We start from the raw sequence: 21,372 nt of genomic DNA on the forward strand, positions 1-21,372 counted from the left end.
TACGCTGCAGTTGCAGTCTACTATTCAGGGCTTCACTTGCTCTGTATATATATATATATATATATATATATATATATATATATATATATATATATATATATATATATATATTGTCGTAGACTAAAAGTTCTCGTATTAGATTATATTGCTCGACAGCTATGTGGTCATTAAGTCTGAGTCCTTACCATACACGTCAGTAATGATAATAACAACATTCATAGTAATAATGATGATCATAATAATAATAATAATAATAATAATAATAATAATAATAATAATAATAATATACGCCTTTAAAGAGTGTGAGTTGCCTGGCCAGCATGTCGGGACTTCGCTGCTGTTGGCGAGTCTGTTGTCATCTGCTTTTAAGGTGCAATCTCGACGACTCTTTCATTCCACGGTGAAAAGAGTGGCCTCTGTATGTGTGTGTGTGTGTGTGTGTGTGTGTATAGTGTAGGATAGGTTGGAAGGAAGGGAGGTGTTTGAGGTGGATACAGGGGCGATGGATGGCTGTCCCCTCATTGCCTTCTTCTTCACCGCCATTGGATAGACTGAACTCCCTCGACATCCTAAGGTCAGGTCTCTTCACTCCTGCTTTTGTAGCCGCGTCGGAGACACGCGGATCGATCAGTCCTTCCTTGAGGAAATGCGTGGGTAGGTTTCTTGTGTGAAAGTCTACAAGTTACCAAGGGAACTGCTCTCCCAGCTGCTGGGTTCGGAGTGTACGAGGGTGAGGCTCTGCTCCGATTGGTGAAGTGGACTCGGGTTTTCCCCGACCTCACTCTCCTGATGAAGAAAGTTGGAAAGGGTTTTTTTTTCTTCGGCGAAGTTAACATTTCGGTATAGCCATTGCTCGGGTTCCGTGGTCGGTCTGTTTTGATAAGGCATCAAGTAAAATAAACTTATTTGTGTCGATTAGACTCCATGATAATAATGATTATGGTAATGACAAATTTCATATAGAACTATGATCTCAGGCTACCGTAGATATGACAAATAATTGCCAAATTTTCCTGAAATGTAGTCATGGTCATTGAAGTAGAACAACATCCAGATGTTAAAGACACGATGAGGTGTACCATTTCACTCGAAGAAGTGACTTTACATATGGGTTACGCATACACACGGTGCGGATAACACTTACGATCCCCCGAGACTTGGTGAAGTTATCTGGGAGGAGTGAAGGTATCCTAACACTACTGTTGTCTTTAATCCGTGGAATGGCCCGGTCTCTTGAAGACCATCAAAGGTCGAAACTTCCTCCTCATGGTGTCGACCTTTTGCAGCTCTCACAACGTCCTGCGAAGGTTTGGGAAAAAGAGAAAGTTTTAAATGACGTAAATGTGAGTTCTTTTCAAATATACTGGTGAAAGGAAAAGCTGTGTGTAAATGCCCAGTTCCAAGCCATCTTTTGGACTGACATTTGAAGTTTTTACAGTTCTTGTAGGATCTGATTCTGTTTATATAAGTGCAGAGGAGAATGCGTAGTCATTAGAGTACTGCTTTTCTTGTTTAAACCCCTTTGGGGTGGACGACGGTGTGTCCTTTGAGGTTGATGGGGCGTTCCGCAGGCGCGCACTAAGATCCTTAAGCACGGCGACGCGATCCTGGATTTGCAAGGGTACGACCATTAGGCGTGATAGCCTGGAAAGACCTAGCCTTCGTACCTTAAGGGTCGTACTGTCATGCTCAGAAGTACGGACAGTTTGGCAAAGGCCACCGTGCATTCGTTTACCCTACTTGTTGTTGGTCCGCAGGTGGCTTCCGTGTCCCCGTGGTTCGACCCCCCGGCACAGACCATCCCACGTGCGTTCATCGCCCGCCGCCTTGTCTACCTACACGTGGTCGTCCCTAACCGGGTCAGGAGGCCTCAGCAGATCAGGTGTTGGGCGGCCTCACCATGTGACCACATGGCGGGGGCCTCGCCTGTGATCAGCATCCCTAATCCTCTCCGGGACTTTCTAACTTCCCGTCGCCAGGTGTTGCAACCTCGTGGTCCCGCCTGGGATGCAGCATACACCCCGTCACTCCCGCGGCTCGGGGGTGCCTCATACGCGCCCCATCTACAACCCTGAGTTATGATGGCCGAGCCTCTGACCTGACGTGAGGGTTGCTGTGATACGCGCCCCATCTACAACCCTGAGTTATGATGGCCGAGCCTCTGACCTGACGTGAGGGTTGCTGTGATACGCGCCCCATCTACAACCCTGAGTTATGATGGCCGAGCCTCTGACCTGACGTGAGGGTTGCTGTGATACGCGCCCCATCTACAACCCTGAGTTATGATGACCGAGCCTCTGACCTGACGTGAGGGTTGCTCTGATTGGTGGTGGTAAGCGTATGTGAAGTACTCCCACTGGTGCACGCATCACACGAGTGAGAATTCTTATCTTCAAATAAATCGACATTAATAGATTTTTTTGCTCACGTACTCGCAAGGTTATATATATATATAAGGAGATGCGACATGAGAATCAGGGAAGTCTAGATAGTCACGAGTGACATTAGAGGTTTCTGTCGTAAAGTGCGGTAGTTAGGTCACCAGCTCCACACGACGTGATGGGTCGTTAGGCGTGGTATATTAGCCCCTCGTTCGGTGGGTGTCCGAGAGGGTGTTTAAGAGCTAAACCTGGAATAAGTGTAGGTCAGGTAAGCCCTGTGGCACGACGGTGTATGGTGCGTGACCTCTGACCTGGCCCCATAAGGGTTTAGATTATCTTACCTAAGGGTTGTACCATCGTGGTGAAGGGTTGTACCGTCGTGGTGCACCGTTGTACCGTCGTACCGTAGGTTTATACCGTACTTTGACCTGCCGTAAACGTACAGGAAGGCTTTTACCCATCCTGCTGGCGGTTCAAATTAGGGCACCTCATTGCCCGACTAATTAGGGTACCTCATTGTCGTTATACAGTTACGACTAGACGACTCTGTGCCTGGTCTTCTGAATAACTACACTGCTGAACGTTAGAGAAGGAAATAGTTATATTGGAATAGTTAGTTGAATGTCCCTCTACTGTTCTTTGCTCGGGACTGAGTTTGTTGCCAAAGATATATATATATATATATATATATATATATATATATATATATATATATATATATATATATATATATATATGTATATATATATATATATATATATATATATATACATATATGTATATACATGTGTATGTGGGTGGGTTGGGCCGTTCTTTCGTCTGTTTCCTTGCGCTACCTCGCTAACGCGGGAGACAGCGACAAAGCAAAATAAATATATATATATATATATATATATATATATATATATATATATATATATATATATATATATATATATTCTTTTTACGTCATTCGTGAAAGGCTGTGTGATGGAAGGAGTGGAAGCTGAATAATTTTGTACGTGATCGTTTTGATATAATGGTGAAGGACAGACATGAATCATTAGTGGTGCCAGGAATACTCCAGGCTGTGACTTGCCTGAAATGGCATTGAGGAGAAGGAAGGCAAAATATATTCATATATTTTTTTAACAGTTGATAATAGAAGAGTTATTATTGTGGTCAGTGATCTTACAGTTTGTCCTCGAGAGTGAGGTTACAGTGATACAGAAAATACATAATCTTAGTAGGTTTCAGGACTGAAATAATGAAGCATTGGAGGACGGGGAAATCGGGAGTGTTTTCCCTCTCTGTGTGTTGCCAGTGTTGCCCGGCGGAGGTAATTATTGCTACAAGGGCAGGGAAGGACGGGCGATGGCGGCGCTGCTAATGGCGGGTGACAGTTGCGTCTGGTAGGGGAGGAGAAGGGGGAAGGGGATTGTGTGGGGGTTGTTGGATGGTGGTGCTTGGCTAGACAGGGGAGGAGGGAGGGCTGCGTCTGGTGTGGCGCTGGTAATGGTTGACAACATATTTAAACCATTGACGGGTCGTATGTATTTATAGTTTTCGACTGCGGGCCTTCGTAATGGTTGATGGTGTTGTGCTGTAAGTTTCTCAAGGGATTATGATCGTGGAGGGCGTTCGATAACGTTAGTAGTATTGCAATTGACAGTAGATGTTAGTAGTTTTTAAGTCAGGTGCGTAAATATTATTAGTTCTGAAAACACAAACAGTTGTATATTACTGTTAGTTTGATGGTGGCGGAAACACTCTTGTGTATAATATACGTTTCTTTTATATTCAGCGTAAATTTAAGAGACTGTCAACATGTGATCAGGAAAAAAAGATTATCGGATTAACCTGCATTTGGTCTGCTTTGGTAATAAAAAAGAAGTCTGTGTTGGCAGCATATGTTTAAAGACATTTCTTCGGTCTGTCTCTACTGTTTATATATATATATATATATATATATATATATATATATATATATATATATATATATATGAAACACGATAAGTTCTCAAGTACACTTTCGTGTCATAATCACATCAGGGGAGATATAACAGTCAGTTGATATACAACGAAGAGACGTATATACCTTTCCAATATATATATATATATATATATATATATATATATATATATATATATATATATATATATATATATATATAAAGTCTGTATATTTTCTCTCCAAGGTGACGTCATTCCCAGGTTTCATGGTTTAGGTATTTTCAAGACTGATGCAGGCAGTAAACAATTCAATTTTGGGATTATCATTTACATGACTGTGTCGTTTGTCTGGGATCGAATGCAGTGTGGGTATTTCATATATATATATATATATATATATATATATATATATATATATATATATATATATATATATATATATATATATATATATATATGGGGTTTTCTCAGCTCACATGGCTTATGTTGTGAAGGTGTAATTTACCAGGTTGTAAAGTACGTATCATTGTATGTCATACAAATGCCACTTCTAAGCATCTCTATCCATTGTTGGATTTTTTGGAATATGGTGTCTCCAAGTTGGTGTAGATTTTCATTATGCTAAGTTCTTTCGATTTTTCATTGCGTATTTTGAATAACTATTACGTAGATTTCTCAATTGTTTTCATGCGTATGTGCGTATGTTAGATGGCTATTACGTAGATTACTCAATTGTTTTCATGCGTATGTTAAATAGCTATTACGTAGATTTCTCAATTGTTCAACCTCCGAAAGCTGATCACGTGAGCGGGTACGGACGGAGTTTGTATGCTGGGAGTGTGGTGATGTCATCAGCGATTCTCTAGAGCGTCATATTAAACGCTTCGGACCCACTTACTTGCCTGACCCGCATCCCTTCCATCCAGGAGAAACGTATTTAATATTCCCGTTGTCCCGTGGTAGAGGATCGTGATCGTACGTCACCCTTCGTTTGAGACGTTCACTTCTGGAGTTGCCATTAGTCTTGTCATTGGATCCCATCGTCATAAGGAAGGGCCTGCCTGACAGGAATATTATTAACTTGTTTTTCTGGGAACTGAAAGAGTCGTGGTGCTTTATGATTGGGTATGCTGACGTGGGTGTGCCCTTGACAACTACGGTCGTACGACCCCTCGATAACGACGGTACGACGACCCTTGAGCATGACGTTTCGACTCTTACGTATGGTTGCCTTGACCTTTGTTTTGACCCTGAAGGGTCAGGTCATAGGTCGCGCCATCATTGTGATCGATGGTTGTATCGTAGTAGTGAAGGGTCGTAATGTGTTTAAGGTGTGTGTGTGTGTGTGTGTGTGTGTGTGAGAGAGAGAGAGAGAGAGAGAGAGAGAGAGAGAGAGAGAGAGAGAGAGAGAGTATGGAACCGCGGTAAAATGGTTCGGCTAACGACCGAGTCATTGTAAGTGATGATTATGTTAGTCATTGAACCGTTTGACCTGACCTGTGCGGCTCAGGTCAAAGGCCTGGTCCTCATACCAAGAGGATCATACCTTCGTGGCCAGAGGTCGCCGTACTGTCGTTATTTCCTGTCTCCGGTGGAAGTGATGTTGCAAGGGAGTGTCCTGGGAAGGGCAGATGGCAGAAGACCTCATGGTCTGTGACGAGGTTAACCACTAAGGGGACAGTGTTTCGAATCCTGCATTCATGATGCGGATAGATGGAGACAGTAAAGCAAGAGGCTCCGCCATACCTAAAGTACGGTATGAGATCCTATAAGTGTATGGTGAGTAAGTACTCTTTGCTCCGTCTCTTAACCTTGTATTATATATAGGGCCTGTGTGAGAGAGTCGAGGGTGGGGGTGGGTGGTGCACAGGGTACATCGTACCCAGGGACCAGGGGTCCAAATGGGGGCCCCGAGAACTTCCTGGGATCTCAGAAAATGTTGGCATATATTGGAGACTTACCATTCACATTTTGTGTGAGTCCACATCGTTAAAATACCCTTTAAAAAACACATGACATGAAACCTTAGTGGAGAAAACCAGGATTACTGGTGCATAAGGATGGGGGAGAAACTGTTAGTACCCCCTGATCAGATTCTTCGCAGAGGCCCTGCTTGTATATGCAGTTATACAAGTACCATGTCTTTACTTCTGTAGATGTTTACACACACACACACACACACACACACACACACACACACACACACACACACCAGTGTGTGAGGCATGGTGTTGATGGAGGAGCGTTACTCACATGTAGTCCCCAGTTGATGGTTGTGATGTTATGGGAAACACGTTCCCCGCGTGCACTGTTGGCCACTGGCCAGTCACTGTTGGGTAAGGCGGAGGGAGGGAGGGAGGGAGGAGCGGTTCTGGGAACAGCCGCGGGCACGCTGGTCTTCCCATAACCTCACTTCCTCCCTCCCTTCCCCAGCACTCCCCTCGCTGCTCGTGGCTGTACGCAGGTGTATTCGTATTACGTTCATTGATTGACATTGGTTTTCCTGCTTTTACTTACTTATTCATCTCTCTCTCTCTCTCTTCTCTCTCTCTCTCTCTCTCTCTCTCTCTCTCTCTCTCTCTCTCTCTCTCTCTCTCTCTCTCTCTCCGTCTATCTGTCTGTCTCATGCGCGAGTACACATATACACACATGAGTTCGCGCATGCTGGTGTATGTATGTAAATATTTTTCTTGTGCAGTTTCGTTACGGATATCAGAACAGTTTGAGGGGAAGAGGCGGTGGCGGCGGTGGAGGTAGGAGATAGCCAGAACGAAAGAAGATATATGCAGGAACTTGGGGAATACTGAGGCGTTGTTTGGTCAGGCAAGCTCTCGAGAGTTTTCCTATTTCGTACTCTCGCACCTCGTGGTCGCCTTGTGGGTCCCACGTCGAGTTAATTGAGATGGCGCGAGTTTATATATATTTCGACGAACGTTCATGTCGTGGCCATTACTCCCTTTTCTTTGTATATGAGACTACGTTCTGTCGCCATCCTTCGTTTGCATATGCGATACCGGTGCTAGGGTAATCCGTCATGCAGTAGTCAGGCAAGGTGTAGAAAGTACCGGACCGAAGGTCTTGGTGTATTTCGCAAGCAGGAGGCAACACTGTTGAGAGAGGCTACGGTTTGTGGACTTTGCTGCATACTATGCAAACACTCGCGATTTGATCAAGACTTTCACCATCCATATTCCCCGTATTGGAACGACTGTGGTTTTACGTCAACATGGATGAGAAGATTTGTCTTCAAGAGATAAATTGTCTTTGTTAGTTTTTTTTTTTTTGGGGGGACACCAGGTAACGAAGACCTGTCTCGTTAGTCGGTGTTCTTTTTTGGGGGGACACCAGGTAACGAAGACCTGTCTCGTTAGCCGGTGTCAGACGGGAATCTGTTTGGGAATCATTTCCATGATAAGCGTAATATCTTTATCCTCTCACGAGCCCGGGAGAACGTTACTAAAATGAACGTTGCATTGTGGGGTTGATTGACTGGTGATCTCGACGGTGTTTGTCCAGTTGATGAAGCCTGGCCACCTATACCCCGCCACGCCACGCCACCCTCTCCCTGACCCCCTAAACCATACGGCTTGATTGATGCCCTCTGCGTCTGTGTGGGCCGGGCACGGCTGCTCTCGCGGGATTGGACCTTGTAGTTGGAAGGAGAAGTAGGTATTACGTCATGAAGGCTTTATTGGTCGTTCGTTGGGGTGACACCTTTATATGGGCAGGAGAGAGAGAGAGAGAGAGAGAGAGAGAGAGAGAGAGAGAGAGAGAGAGAGAGAGAGAGAGAGGAGAGAGTTTTCCTAAAGTGTAATGACCAAGGCAGAGAAAACTCGTTGGTTAGAGTTGGAGGATGGGGGGATGGTGGCAGGTGTGGGGCAAGGGGGAAAGGGATAGAACACGGCCCAGGACTATCCTGCTTCGTTAGACACCAGAGGAGGGTGACGCCAACTGTGTGTTGTACGTAGGCAGGATCTCATGGGCCATTGGTAGGGGTGGGAGATATTTGGAAGCCGAAGGGGCCAGGATGCCTCATGTTGAAAGGGGTGAGGATGTTGATTACTATAGGACGTGCTGGGTGTCCTGATAGGTTTGGGAGTCCTGCAGGAGAAACCCCGTATCAGGTGGGTGGGTCAGTCGGAGGTGTGACCTGACTACATCAGTCATGATGGAGGTGGAATATGAAGTCGTGGTAGGTCTGGTAGTAAGGGGGTGATGGTGATGGTAACCATGGTGGTGATGGTAACCATGGTGGTGATGGTAACCATGGTGGTGATGGTAACCATGGTGGTGATAGGAGAAAACATGGTGCAGGGTGTCCCTGTTTAAGTGGTGGCTGATGACAGAAACCAGAAATGACGTTGATGGTATTGCTAGAGTGAAGGGTTGTCAGTTACTGTTTCTGCCGTTGCAGTGTATGGCTGGGTCCCAGACGGTACAGTGTATGGCTGGGTCCCAGACGGTACATTGTATGCCTGGGTCGTTGAAGGTACAGTGTACGGGCGAAGGCCTTGAAATTTAGATTAGAAACAGTTGAGGAACTATGTCTACATGATTCTCTTAAACTCATTAATCAAAGAAAACGGGTGGTCGGTTACTCAAGCTGGATTTACTGGACGCAGTACATTACTCCTGACTACTTTATTCACCAGCTGACCGTTTCGTTGCTGAAACATTCACAGTGTTTTATGTTATTCAAAGTACGTCACTTAGATATATTAAACTTGGACGGTGTCTTATTGGCGAGGTAGGCGCGTGGCGGAGTCGAGGGAGGAGAGAGAGAGAGAGAGAGAGAGAGAGAGAGAGAGAGAGAGAGAGAGAGAGAGAGAGAGAGAGAGAGCTTCTAAGGTCGTCCTCCTCCTCTCAAGGTCCACGTCCTCCTGCCTCACCCTCTCCTGCCACTCAAGATAATAACACTCCCTTTCTTCTGGTGCTTAACTATATACCCGCACCATACCTACCCCTCCTCTCTCTTGGGTCGTCGGGAGTGCTGGGTATTGTATAGCTATGGACCCGGTCCGTCTAGACGCCCCTCAGACACGCCACCCCCACTCTGAAGGGATTGTCACACTGGTAGGAGAGTAGCGCGTCTGTCCCTCGCTAAGGATTTTGGGTTAACCCGCTCTTCCCCCAGGGTAGCGTGTCTCTACCCACGTCCAGGCCCTCAGAGTAACAGGTTTACCCCCTGGGGATAGGGGTTAGGGGGCAAGGGACCCCCGGTTGTGCAAAACTGTGTCGCCAAAAGTTTGGTGCTTGTGTGGACGTGATGTACCATTTTGTAATTGGGAAGGAGTTATAGATAGACAGACTGTGGTATGACGGGGTTCGAGGCTTCCTGGGAGTATTTGTTATGTATCAGGTATCGTAAATACTTTAAGGAAAGTTTTGTTTGTTGGATCATGTAACGTCATCACACACAGACCGCCTGCATGCATTGTATTCATATATATGTATCTTTTATTACAGTAGTTCCCTCAGATGTCCTCACTATTTCATAAGCTTATTTCTCTTACTTTCCTTAGATATTTTGCATATCTATATATCTATCTATCTATCTATCTATCTATCTATATATATATACACATATATCTGAATGGCAGTATACAGTGTCCTAATGAAGCACGATCAAAGACTCTTGAACACGTTGAGGCTATTCAGCCACACTGGATGTGGAGCTTCTTGGAATGGGAGACACACGGATTTTGTCTTTTTTCGGTGTCTGATGACCTTTTCCGGAGGGGCAGCTGGAGATAAAACAATGTTTTTGTTTGTCTTTGTTCTGATTTGTAACGCTGTGATCTCCCGGGTCTGCCCCAGAATGGTTCTTTTCCCTAGTTGAACGATTGTTTATGGTGGTGTATATGGTAATGATGAAAACCAGTAAAGAGAATCATAGTATTTTTCATCCAGCTGTCCATGTAGGATCGAGATGTTTTCATAAAGATATATCCGGTGTATATAGATAAAAGGTTTTAGGTTTTATCTGCTTCTGCAACATATTCCCCTCGTCTGTTTCCTGTATATTTAAACGAAGTCCGTTAAAGTTGTCCGGTTTACAGAAATCAGATTTTGCTGTACGTTTCCGGTAGATTTTAAACAGAACTTCCCCATATTGTTTCTAGTGTACGTCGAGAGGTTTCCTTTATAAACGTTTCTAGCGTTAAGAAGTATCGAGGACAAATCCAAGTTCATGAAACGTTTTGCTTTAGATCAGGAGTTCGGAGAACCTTTCCCCGTGTATCTCAGAAAGGTTCCAGCTCACGTCTGCGTCGTATGACCAGACGTAATTTACGTCGCGTTTTAGTCACTGGCGTCGGTGGCCGTCGGCAGCGCCGGCACAAGAAAGGGAGGGAGGGAGAGGCTCACTCGCCTCCCGAGCTGGACAGATGTTGTCACTGCGTCAGCGACGGCGCGTGGCCACTGACTGATCTTAAAGTTTAGGTTGAGGGAAGCCAGGGTTCCCTCCGGATGCCTCTCCTGTGCTCCTGCATACACTCTGTATTGCTGTGTTTCCACCCGCGTTTCCGGATTCCATCTTTCCCGTTTTCTTGTTATATTTTTTTTTTTCGTTCTTGTTTCTTTCCACTCTCTGTTTCCGCATTTCTTTCCCTCTTCGTAATGTGATTCTCTCTTTTCTACCCGTGTCTCTCTTTGCACCCCGTTCAGTTCTCCCTCTACCTCTTTGTTATGTTTTTACTCTTCTTTGTTCCAGTTTAATTCCATTCTTCCCAACCCTCTTTCATCGGATCGGTTTTTTATTTGTCATTTGTTCCTCCACTTTTCTTTTTTTGCTTACCATATGTTTTCTTCACTGCATTATGCCTCTCCTTTTCTCTTTCTCGAATGTTTCTCATTATCTCTCCTTGAATGCCACTCTTTTCTTTCTCATTCTTCCCATTGTTCCCCCATTTTCTTATCCGTGGTTCCATTTTTTTTACTGTGTTCTTATTATCTTTTCTTTTGTTCTTACTTTTTTCTCCCATTTGATTTATTATTCTTATGCTCTCTCTCTCTCTCTCTCTCTCTCTCTCTCTCTCTCTCTCTCTCTCTCTCTCTCTCTCTCTCTCTCTCTCTCTCTCTCTCTCTCCTGTGTTCATAGCGTGTCTGTATTCTCATTCTGATCTCCTGTGTTCTTATATCTTTCTCCATTTTTATCCTTTTTCCTCGTAGGTTCCTTCCTTCTTTCCTCTGTTTCCCTTCCTCTATCTGATGTTTCCTCACTCTTTCCTTTGCATTCCACTCTTATCTCCCTGTTCCCCCTTCATCATCAGTTTTGCCAGTTCTCTCGTAGTCTTCTCCGTTCACGCTTTAGATTTGTCCTCATTTACGATTTCAGTTCCCTTTAATATTTCCCACGTTTCTAGACTTCAGTGGGTGTTTGCGCCGCCTCTCCTTCATTCATTTCTTTCGTCCTTTGCTTTCACTTGTCTCCTTCCTTCCTACCTTCCTTCAGTCTCTCTCCAGTACGTCATATCGTCTCTCCTTGGCTGCACCATTCACGGCCTGTGTCACCAGAGCTTAATGTACACACACACACACACACACACACACCAGTGTTGGGGTCTCGCTCGGTAAATGTTTGCTGTCTCCTGGTGCTCTCTCTCTCTCTCTCTCTCTCTCTCTCTCTCTCTCTCTCTCTCTCTCTCTCTCTCTCTCTCTCTCTCTCTCTCTCTCTCTCTCATGCGGTGAGAGGTTAAGAGCTGTTCTCCAGTCCTGCCTGATGTCAATATCTCGTCCAAGGTAGTTTGCTAAGGTCTTTATATGTTGGGGGGGAAATTTAATGCTGGTGTGGTGTTTGAAATTCGTTATAAGTTCGTGTATTTCTTTTTGTTGTTTTTGTTATACGTAAGTTGAGACGGAGTGGCGGAGGTTGTGCGTCTGGTGAAGTAAAGACTTGGTGGGTGGAAGTTTCCAATTAAAGTTTGTGTATGACTTGATATCAACTTTATCCTCCTCTGTGGTGGGTTAGAAAGAGTGGATGTTTCGTGATCTTTCTTGATCATTATAAGAATACATGGGTTGTGTATATATATATATATATATATATATATATATATATATATATATATATATATATATATATATATACATATATACATATATACACGAACAAAGTGCATAGGAACGCATATACAGGGTAAAAGGGGCGATTGAGGTTAACAATGAGGACGTTTATGTAAACTCAGGCTCAAGTCGTGTGAAAGGAAGTGTTTGCCTTCGGTGTTTATGTTAATGTATTTACACTGTAGCTGGGTAAGAGGATGTAGGACCAGGAGGCTGGGCTAGATCTTCGATTGACTCTGTAGTTTTGGTTTTTTGAACCTCGCCTTCGAGTATTTTGAACTTATGTTGTTGAAGATTTTGGGTTGAATTTCCACCCGTTGGTCTCCATATTTGCGTGGTTGAATTCCCAGTTGTTCTTCGCATTTGGATCGTCGTCTTGTGGTGGTGGTGAAGTTTGCGAGTGTTGATTGATATTTATCAGCAGTCGTTCAGTGATGGGAGCTGGTGATCATATCTCTCTGCTATTTCTGTCTGTTCCTTTCTCCCTAACCTGCCTTTCTCCTCTTCCTCCTCTCCTCCCACCTGGCATCCTGTTCCATTCCATTCCTTCCGGCTACACTGCTTCTTTCCTCCCGTGCGCACCGGAGTGGTTTAGAGAACTCGCCTGGAATGACATGGTCTCCGGGTAGGTCTCCCGGGCGGAGGCAATATCTCCAGGGTCAGGAACTCGCCATCTTCCCCACAAGTGGCCGCATACACCACCCAGATATGAACTAGGGAGTCAGGCACTCGTCTAGGAGAGCTCGACCAAGCTATGATGATGGAGGCTGGTGTACAGTAGCTTCGTGCCTTAGCTCTCCCGCGAGCTTAGCTTCCAAGGTATTCCGTTAGCCGTCCCCACTTCGAGCCATTCGGTCGCCTGGCCAATTTCAGGAGTTTCCTGGACTTCTCCGGTGAGCAGGCCTGTTTCATCAACAGTCCCGTTTGTCAGACTTCCCGCGCGGCAGTTCTGATTGGTTTAGGCTCTACAGCGAATTTTACGTGGAAGGGCTTTGAACTTTACGGTCGTCGTATCTTTTATTCATTGAGCCTCGTCTCCTTGTGTGTGTTTTTTTAAGCCTTTTTATTTTTCCTTATAGTTTTATCACGTCTCAGTTACTATACATTTTAGTCTTGTAGTGCCAAGTTATTTTACATTTCAGTCTTGCGGCTCCCTGTTGCTCTTATGTTTTAGTGTTTTATGGCGTCTCGGTACCATTTATACTATAGGAAGGCGTTCCTGTCTGACCCCATGTGTGTGGAGACGTGGAGGAAGTTACCTGACGCATAACAGTTGCTTGCGTGGTACATCTTCGGCAAAAAAAGACTTATATAATTGGTGAGCGGAAACGTTGTGCTGGCAGTATGGGCTTTATGAAGAGAGTACGGCTGAGGTGAGTGAGTCGTTATACCACTGAACAATATCATTCCGTCGTTCGACTTGACGTTGTTGCTTGGAGCTTCTGCTCAGTGGAAGTCAGGTCCGAGTCCAGAGGTCAGCGTCGGGTGACCAACCCCTGCATTCGACCGAGTCGGTAATTGTGATGAAGTGATGTGATGTCTGGTCCCACGTGGAAGGTAACAGACGTGAGCATGGAGAGCCCGAATCTACTTGTATTATAATTAAGTTTTGTTTTGTGTTTAGCCTCTTTCATAGTCTTCTGTGGCGACTCTTTAATCTTCATATATATATATATATATATATATATATATATATATATATATATATATATATATATATATATTTCTTTTTTTTCATTAACTGTGTCGTATCCATTCTCCTGGTTATTAGTACACTGTGCCTGCTTTCACGATGGGCTGCATTCTTGTTTCTCCTCCTCCACGTAGTCTTGCTTCTCTCCACTCGTACTCGTAATGTTATTCATCGAACCTTTATTAATAGATCTCGTTAGCAGCAAGTAGGATTCTTCCCAGTTCTCACCTGGGGTGTGGCTAACTTTGATGTCGTTCACTCCACCAGCTGCTTTCCTTTTAAGGCGATTATTACGCAGGCGCTTCATATTTAGCCTCCCTCCCTCCTCTCTCTCTCTCTCTCTCTCTCTCTCTCTCTCTCTCTCTCTCTCTCTCTCTCTCTCTCTCTCTCTCTCTCTCTCTCTCTGTACAGATTGCTTCACCTACCAATGCAGGCTACATCCTTCCTCTGTAAGCGTGTCTCATTTAGCTCATCGGACCCACATCCCGTTACTTTGCATTTGCAAGCTGTGTGATTGGTCAGCTCTGCATTGCCCCAGGACAGAGAGAGAGAGAGAGAGAGAGAGAGAGAGAGAGAGAGAGAGAGAGAGAGAGAGAGAGAGAGAGAGAGTCTTTTACCTCGCATGTAATGGCTATCACTAGGCAAAGGATATCAGGTCAGTATCAAACATACAAGTTATGAAAATTGGGTTCTGGGTGGCGGTGTGGATCATGTGATCATTGTAAACATAAAGGCACGAACTGTGACGACGGGAAGTAATGAGCTCGTCATAGTGTTACGGATGTAAATGTAAACAACGTTAATTGACTTCTGCGACAGTTCGAATATGAAAGGACGTAGCGAACGAGTTAGCGAGGTGACTTATGTCTTCGACACGTAATGCAACGAATGTAAATAACAAAGGCACATGGAGAATTAGGTGGCCCATCATCTCCAATTATCACACGATTATTTTTAGTCCCTGAAATTTTAGTCTCCTGGTGCAGAAAATTTGTACTGGGTCGATTATATCTCCATTTTCTTTACTAGCCTGTGGCAGGCAACCCGTCGTGCTCTGATGGGTTAAACTCGCGTCCCGCTAGCTTCTCCTGGTCAAGACCCAACCGACTCTGTATGAATTCACTCCCACGTACGAGAGGCGGAGTAGGGCCGGTATAGAGAGCCCGGGATTAAAAGGGTTTTTGGTGGGATTGGACCCCCCGACTGTGGCCGAGAATATTGATGAAGCCCCAGGGGTTGTGTGGGATGGGGGTCTAAAGTTAGCATATCCTTCGACACGATCCTGCAGGAGTCTCTTTCGGTAGTGGTAAATGTGCATTTGGGACTCCCGTTCTACCAGATCGGCGAGGTCGGTTGCGTCATTTGCGTAACATTTTTGACAAGAGGACGTCAGAGTGAGGAGACTTAGCACTCTCATCCCCCCCCCCCCCCTGAAGAATGCGGAGCATCCAGCGAAAATTGATGGTCCTCCACTAAATTCACACTGGCCCCCCCGCGCGCCGTTCAACACACTCGATATCGGAAAATGGAACACATTGATCCGGTCTTCAACGAAGATCGTTACGGCCCCCAAAGTAGAGCCAGAGATCCGATAATCTTCACATGCTGGAGCAGATTGTTTACCTGTTGTGTATTGAGAAAATTCAAACTACCAGCAATTATACAGCTAGACGACCATTCTCTCTTTGTGGACGTACCTTGGCGTCTTGAAACCAAATGCGTAGAAATACGCTGAATTTTATTAAACGATTTTCGTGAACTGTGCTGACGACTACGCTGGGTATGAAAAATGCCTCGCTGGGGTCCAGTCCCACTTGATCGAAAGGGGTGGTGATTCAAGTGTGTGATTTGCATAAGTTCGTAAAGAGCGTGCGCAACGTATGTTCGGTGCCATCTCGACTTCCCATTATATTCCATTGGCGAGGCACTTACATAACCTCCCTGGTAAGATGGCGTGGCAAGGGAAGGGTTTGCCCTTAGGGAATCTTGCAATATTCAGTCGTCAAACGTAATATATATATAATTTGCATACCTTCCAGGGGAAATGTGATACCCATTTTTTATCGATATAGATTGGTCAAGTTTAAGATGAACGTTTTCAATTTGATTTCGAATGAAGGAAAGAGAATGTCTTGAATTCATACCAAATGGCGTTTTCTCCCTAAACGAAGGCATCAGAAACCGTGATGAGTATTGAATCGGCTATGAACGAAGATTAATCAAATGCGACGAAGGTCGGAGACTTGGGGATTTTTTTATTATGCATGAACACTAGGGTATGACCTTTGAATGACCTTTGACTCGACATGCTAATCCCAGTAGCCTGTGACCGATCCCAGCAGCCTGGGGTCATCTTCCTAAAGAGCAGGACCTGTTTGGTGACTCAGTACTTGTTGCTAATTAGTGTGGTACCGGTACCACTCCCCAGTTAGTAAGGGTCATTCATAATTTTACCTGTCCCTAATTAGTGTTTCCGATTGTAGTACTTAGCCTTAATTAGTGCGTTACTGATAACTTCTTGTCCCTCATTAGTGTTCCTGATAATAGTACCTGGCTTTTGATTAACGAGTGACTGGTAACAGTACTTTTCCCTAATTACTGTACTGATAAGAGCACCTGGCTTTGCTTAATGGTTATCTGATAGTGGTTGATGCCCTTGATTAATGAGTTTCGAACCCCAGTACACCTGCCGCCGAACCATTTGTTTCTCATTGCAGTACCATACCTAATTAAGTTGCTTTTGATATATCTCTCTGGTTAGTGTTGTTCTGGTCCAATCAACCGTCCCTGATCATTTGATAACCGCGTTGCATTTGGTTATTATTGGTTGTTTCAGATTCCAATCCCGCGTCCCGAATGAATGTATGTCTCTAATCCCATTCCCTATCCCTGGCGACTTGTTCTTTAGCCACCCGTGATCGCGCGTCCCATGATGGGACCCCAACCCATCATCATCCCATTATGTAGTCCCACCTCCCGGGCTGGGACTGGCCTTTGGGTAATGATATGCACGTGTTGCACACAGGGCTGTACCGTGTCGATGGCTCATGATTGCGCGCCTCTGACACCGTCGAGAATGCATAACCGATGACGCAGAATGATTCTGGTGGTGTATATTATATTAGGCTGGTTGTATAAGACCCCGCGCGAGCTATGTCGTGGCTTGGAGTAAACAAAAGACAACCTGATTATTTATGTATACATGATGTATTGATGTATACGTGGTGTATTTATGTATACGTGATGTATTTATGTATACGTGGTGTATTTATGTATACGTGGTGTATTTATGTATACGTGGTGTATTTATGTATACGTGATGTATTTATGTATACGTGGTGTATTTATGTATACGTGGTGTATTTATGTATACGTGATGTATTTATGTATACGTGGTGTATTTAGATTAATATTCGTATTTTGATGTGTATAGGATTTTGATTGTGGGATTTTATATAGTGTGGAGTGTATGAGTGATGGAATAGAGAATGTGGGACTTTAGGGCGAGCTGAAGAGGGCCCTCAGCGAGCAGTCTGACTCAAGGGCTTTGATCACGGGTTTATCTGTTATCAGGTCCTCACCAGGTGTGAGGGAAAGATAGTGAGTGCTGCAGATAATGACCAGTTATTTCGGTAATGCAGAGTATTCTCTCTCTCTCTCTCTCTCTCTCTCTCTCTCTCTCTCTCTCTCTCTCTCTCTCTCTCTCTCTCTCTCTCTCTCTCTCTCTCTCACTGATCAAGCCTGCGGATATGAAACTTCCCAGTGGCGATCACTCTGTCGTCCGTTTCTGCGTGTCTCAACGTACCACAGTTCGAACGTCCGTGTTGTCCCAGTCGTCCCCCCCCTACCTACGTCCGTGGCATCCACAGTGTTCACGTCCACGACGCCTGCAGTCTTCAGGCCCGTAGGGCGCCGCCCCCGCCAGGCCCTACGCCACTGGTGTCCACATTCCTCCCGTGCGGGGCACTCGCCATCCTGAGCTTCGTATCCTCCTTATAAAGTCTTTATTTCCGTGTGTTCGTGGACTGACCATGCCGGTCCCTGACCTCTTTCTGTCTTAGACGACGTTTCCTCTTCCCCTCCTCCTCCTCCTCCTCCTCTCCCTCTCCTCCTCTCCCTCCCTCCCTCGGTAAAAGTCAATACCCCAGCAAGCAGGCGTACCTCACGCTCTTTAACACCCCATCCCCACCCACCTCCTCCTCCACCCCTTTCTCCCTCCCCCGGTCACCAGTCCGAAATGTAACACCAGCAGGAGGAGTGGGCGAGCGGACGGTCAGCTGAGATCTAGGAGTACTCCTGGTGGGGTGAAAGTCTGGGTTAACTTGTGGCTCGTTGAGTGTAGCGATGGTAGTGGACGGAGGGGGCTGCTCTGACACACACACACACACACACACACACACACACACACACACACACACACACACACACACACACACACACCGAGGATCGCTTGGGTCAAGGCTGACATGATTGTGTGTCTGAAGTACCGACATGAAGGGGATGATGCTCAAGTGGGAACGATATTAATCGTGACGTCGCTCATTTTAGGGTGATGAGTGGGGGAGGGAGGGAGGGAGGGAGGGGGGTCTGTGGGCGTGATGGGGGAGAGGGAGGGAGGGGGGGAGGGGTAGTTTGCGGGTGATGGGGGAGAGGGAGGGGCAGCCAGGATGGTGAAGGGGTTGGTTGATTGGGATGGGGAGGATGGGTGTAACTTTCTAGTGGTATGTGACATGGTAGTGTGTTGCTGCTGCCGTTGTGGTAGGAATGATAAGTGCTCATGTGACCACACACACACACACACACACACACACACACACACACACACACACACACACACACACACACACACAAACCACCAATCCCACACACCACCAGTTCCTCACAATCTCCCTTCCCGTACTCCTCCATCTTTCCCATTCTTATCTCTATCCTATCCTCTTCGCTCTTCATTCTCCCTTCCACTTTGCAGCATTTCCTACCATCCAACTCCGCAACCTCTCCTTCTTTTCCATTTTCTATTCTTCCATCTTTTCCCTCAGTTGTACTTCTTTTTCGTCTCTGCCTTTTTCTCGGTCATTCTTCCCGTACCGCAATCGTTCTCTCTTACCATCTCCTTTTCCATAATTTTTCCCGTCCCCTTACTGGCCGTCTGTCTTTGCCTCAGCTATGATTATTACCACAGTGCACCACGGGCCTCCTCCTCCTCCTCCTCCTCCTCCTGCCTGGTAATGTTGCATAAATCCCCGGGAGGTGGCACCTTTTTTACTTGTGTTATCTCGGCCCGGCACCGGGTCCTTGCTTCCCTCTACACCGGCAGTATCCCTTTGAATTACATTAATGTTAAGACTCTTGCAAAAAGTGTCGCCATATGAACGTTTTTTCTTTTTTTCCTCAAGTTCATTAGCTGAAAGTGATGAATTTACGTCTGTAACTTCTGCTTAGGAAATAAGTTGCCCTTCTAACTCACGTTCAGGAAATAAACTGCACTTTAAACTTGGGAGATTAAATGGAACATCAACACTGGAACGTGTGGGCGACAAGTGTCCGGGTCGTGGAAGAAAAGGTGTTGCTGGAAGCGGGCGGACCTAGGAATCTTGGTTCACATGCTGGAGATGATAATCCGAGAGGATAATCCCTGGGGATTATTGGAAGGTCAGGCGGCGGATGTGTGTGTGTGTGTGTGTGTGTGTGTGTGTGTGTGTGTGTGTGTGTGTGTGTAGAGCTAGGGAGAGATGGGTGGAAATGTTGCGAGGACTTCAGGTCATGGAAAGGGACTCCCCCAGACTGGTAAAGCAGTGTGTTATTCTCGAACGAAAAGAAAAAAAGAGTGAGCTGGAAATACGCTTTGGAATTTGAATCTTACGTGGCAGCAGAACCTTTGAAAAGTCTCAGTTTTCCGATGGTTGAGCTGGAGGAGGAGGAGGAGGAAGACAGTGTTGAGCGTGGGTCCATTTGAGCAGCGTGTATAACTGGAGGGAGAGAGCGAAGGCCGCGGGGAGGGGGAATACTGCCTGGCTGCCTGCGTCTGGCACCGTCCTGGAAAAAAAAAAGACGACTTAATTACAGATGATTCCGGTTCTTGGGATAAAAATATTTTCTGCGTCGACCACAGAGCCGAGAGAGAGAGAGAGAGAGAGAGAGAGAGAGAGAGAGAGAGAGAGAGAGAGAGAGAGAGAGAGAGAGAGAGTCTCGCGGTTATGAAGCAGACGCCCGGCATGTTGTTAAATGTTGTGCTGTTGTTGTTGTGAGAATGTGACGGCCGGTACTGCCAAGTGTAAACATGTGACGCCCAGTGTGGGCGTGAATGTACGTGTGACGCCCACTGTGGTTGGTGTGAGGTTGGGACGGCCGGGAGGAGGGGGTGAGGTGTGTGTAGAACACTGGTAACAGGACAGAGGTGCCCGGGTGTGGGTGGAGTGCTTGGGGCTCTATCATGGATTCCCTGTTTGTGGGAACCTCCTCAACTCCCCTCGTCAGGACTTCGTACTCAATTGGCCTACCGCGCCTGCCGATGTCGAGATTGTACCAGAGGCAGGGCTGGCGCGCAGCGCTCACCGCTCATCGCGAGGGAAAGATGAACACGGAACAAACTACGACCTAATTCTAATGATTCTTCTATCGTATGAAAGGACAACAGAGGACACCATTTCCAGCATTTTGGGTTGTTGCGTTATATAGTCTCAGGTTTTTGCCTATATTAGATTGTGGCGGAAGAGTGATTGTAAAATGGATTATATTGAGACAGTTACTTTATGATTATTATTAGGGATGACTTTAACTTGCGACGGGGAACAACAGGACAGATATGGTAATGGTGTCGTCCTGTTCTCGTTGGAATCCAGCTTCACCTTGACGTCTGGTCCATAAAAGTGACGCTGACATGGTCAAAAAGAAAGGAAACCAAGAATGAAACTGGTACGTTTTCCTGAGTTTGAATAGGTTGGCCCTTCCACTGGGACACGAATGAAGCGACATGCCCAACGCACCCACCACGAACCAGTTGGCGATGCGCAGATGCACGAACGATTCTACACGAACGGAGGAGTGGTGCTGGTGTTATTTCGTAAGAGCCAGGTTACCCGTCGTGTTGTGAGGAGTTGCTCCCCACACCCCCCCGCCCGGAGTTGCTCCCCCTGCCCCGGGAAGATGGAGAGGATGGGGGAAGAGAATGGTAAACAAGTGAGGTTGTTGATGGTGGAGATTGATGGCGGTGTGGTGACGGTGGGAGGTTGTTGGTGATCTCGCTATGCAGGTCGTTGTCATCAATATTCGAGCAGTCCTGCTCCCCCAGCCCCACGTATA

At 45.9% G+C, this 21,372-nt stretch overlaps 1 protein-coding gene and 1 long non-coding RNA gene across 6 annotated transcripts in view; one reads left to right on the forward strand and one right to left on the reverse strand.

Annotated features, from left to right (window-relative positions):
- Nucleotides 1-21,372, forward strand: part of LOC139757250 (adenosylhomocysteinase-like 1) — a 338,517-nt gene that overhangs the window by 39,812 nt on the left and 277,333 nt on the right. The window lies entirely within an intron of this gene.
- The window catches only part of LOC139757251 (uncharacterized), a 151,611-nt gene continuing 131,097 nt past the window's right edge, over nucleotides 859-21,372 (reverse strand). Inside the window, exons 2-3 of the long non-coding RNA XR_011714555.1 lie at nucleotides 19,934-20,106; nucleotides 859-1,299 (exon numbers count right to left, since the gene is read on the reverse strand). This is a non-coding gene — a long non-coding RNA (uncharacterized lncRNA). The remainder of the gene's footprint in view (nucleotides 1,300-19,933; nucleotides 20,107-21,372) is intronic.

This window comes from Panulirus ornatus, chromosome 25 (assembly GCF_036320965.1).
Source record: "Panulirus ornatus isolate Po-2019 chromosome 25, ASM3632096v1, whole genome shotgun sequence".
NCBI classification, from domain to species: Eukaryota; Metazoa; Arthropoda; class Malacostraca; order Decapoda; family Palinuridae; genus Panulirus; species Panulirus ornatus.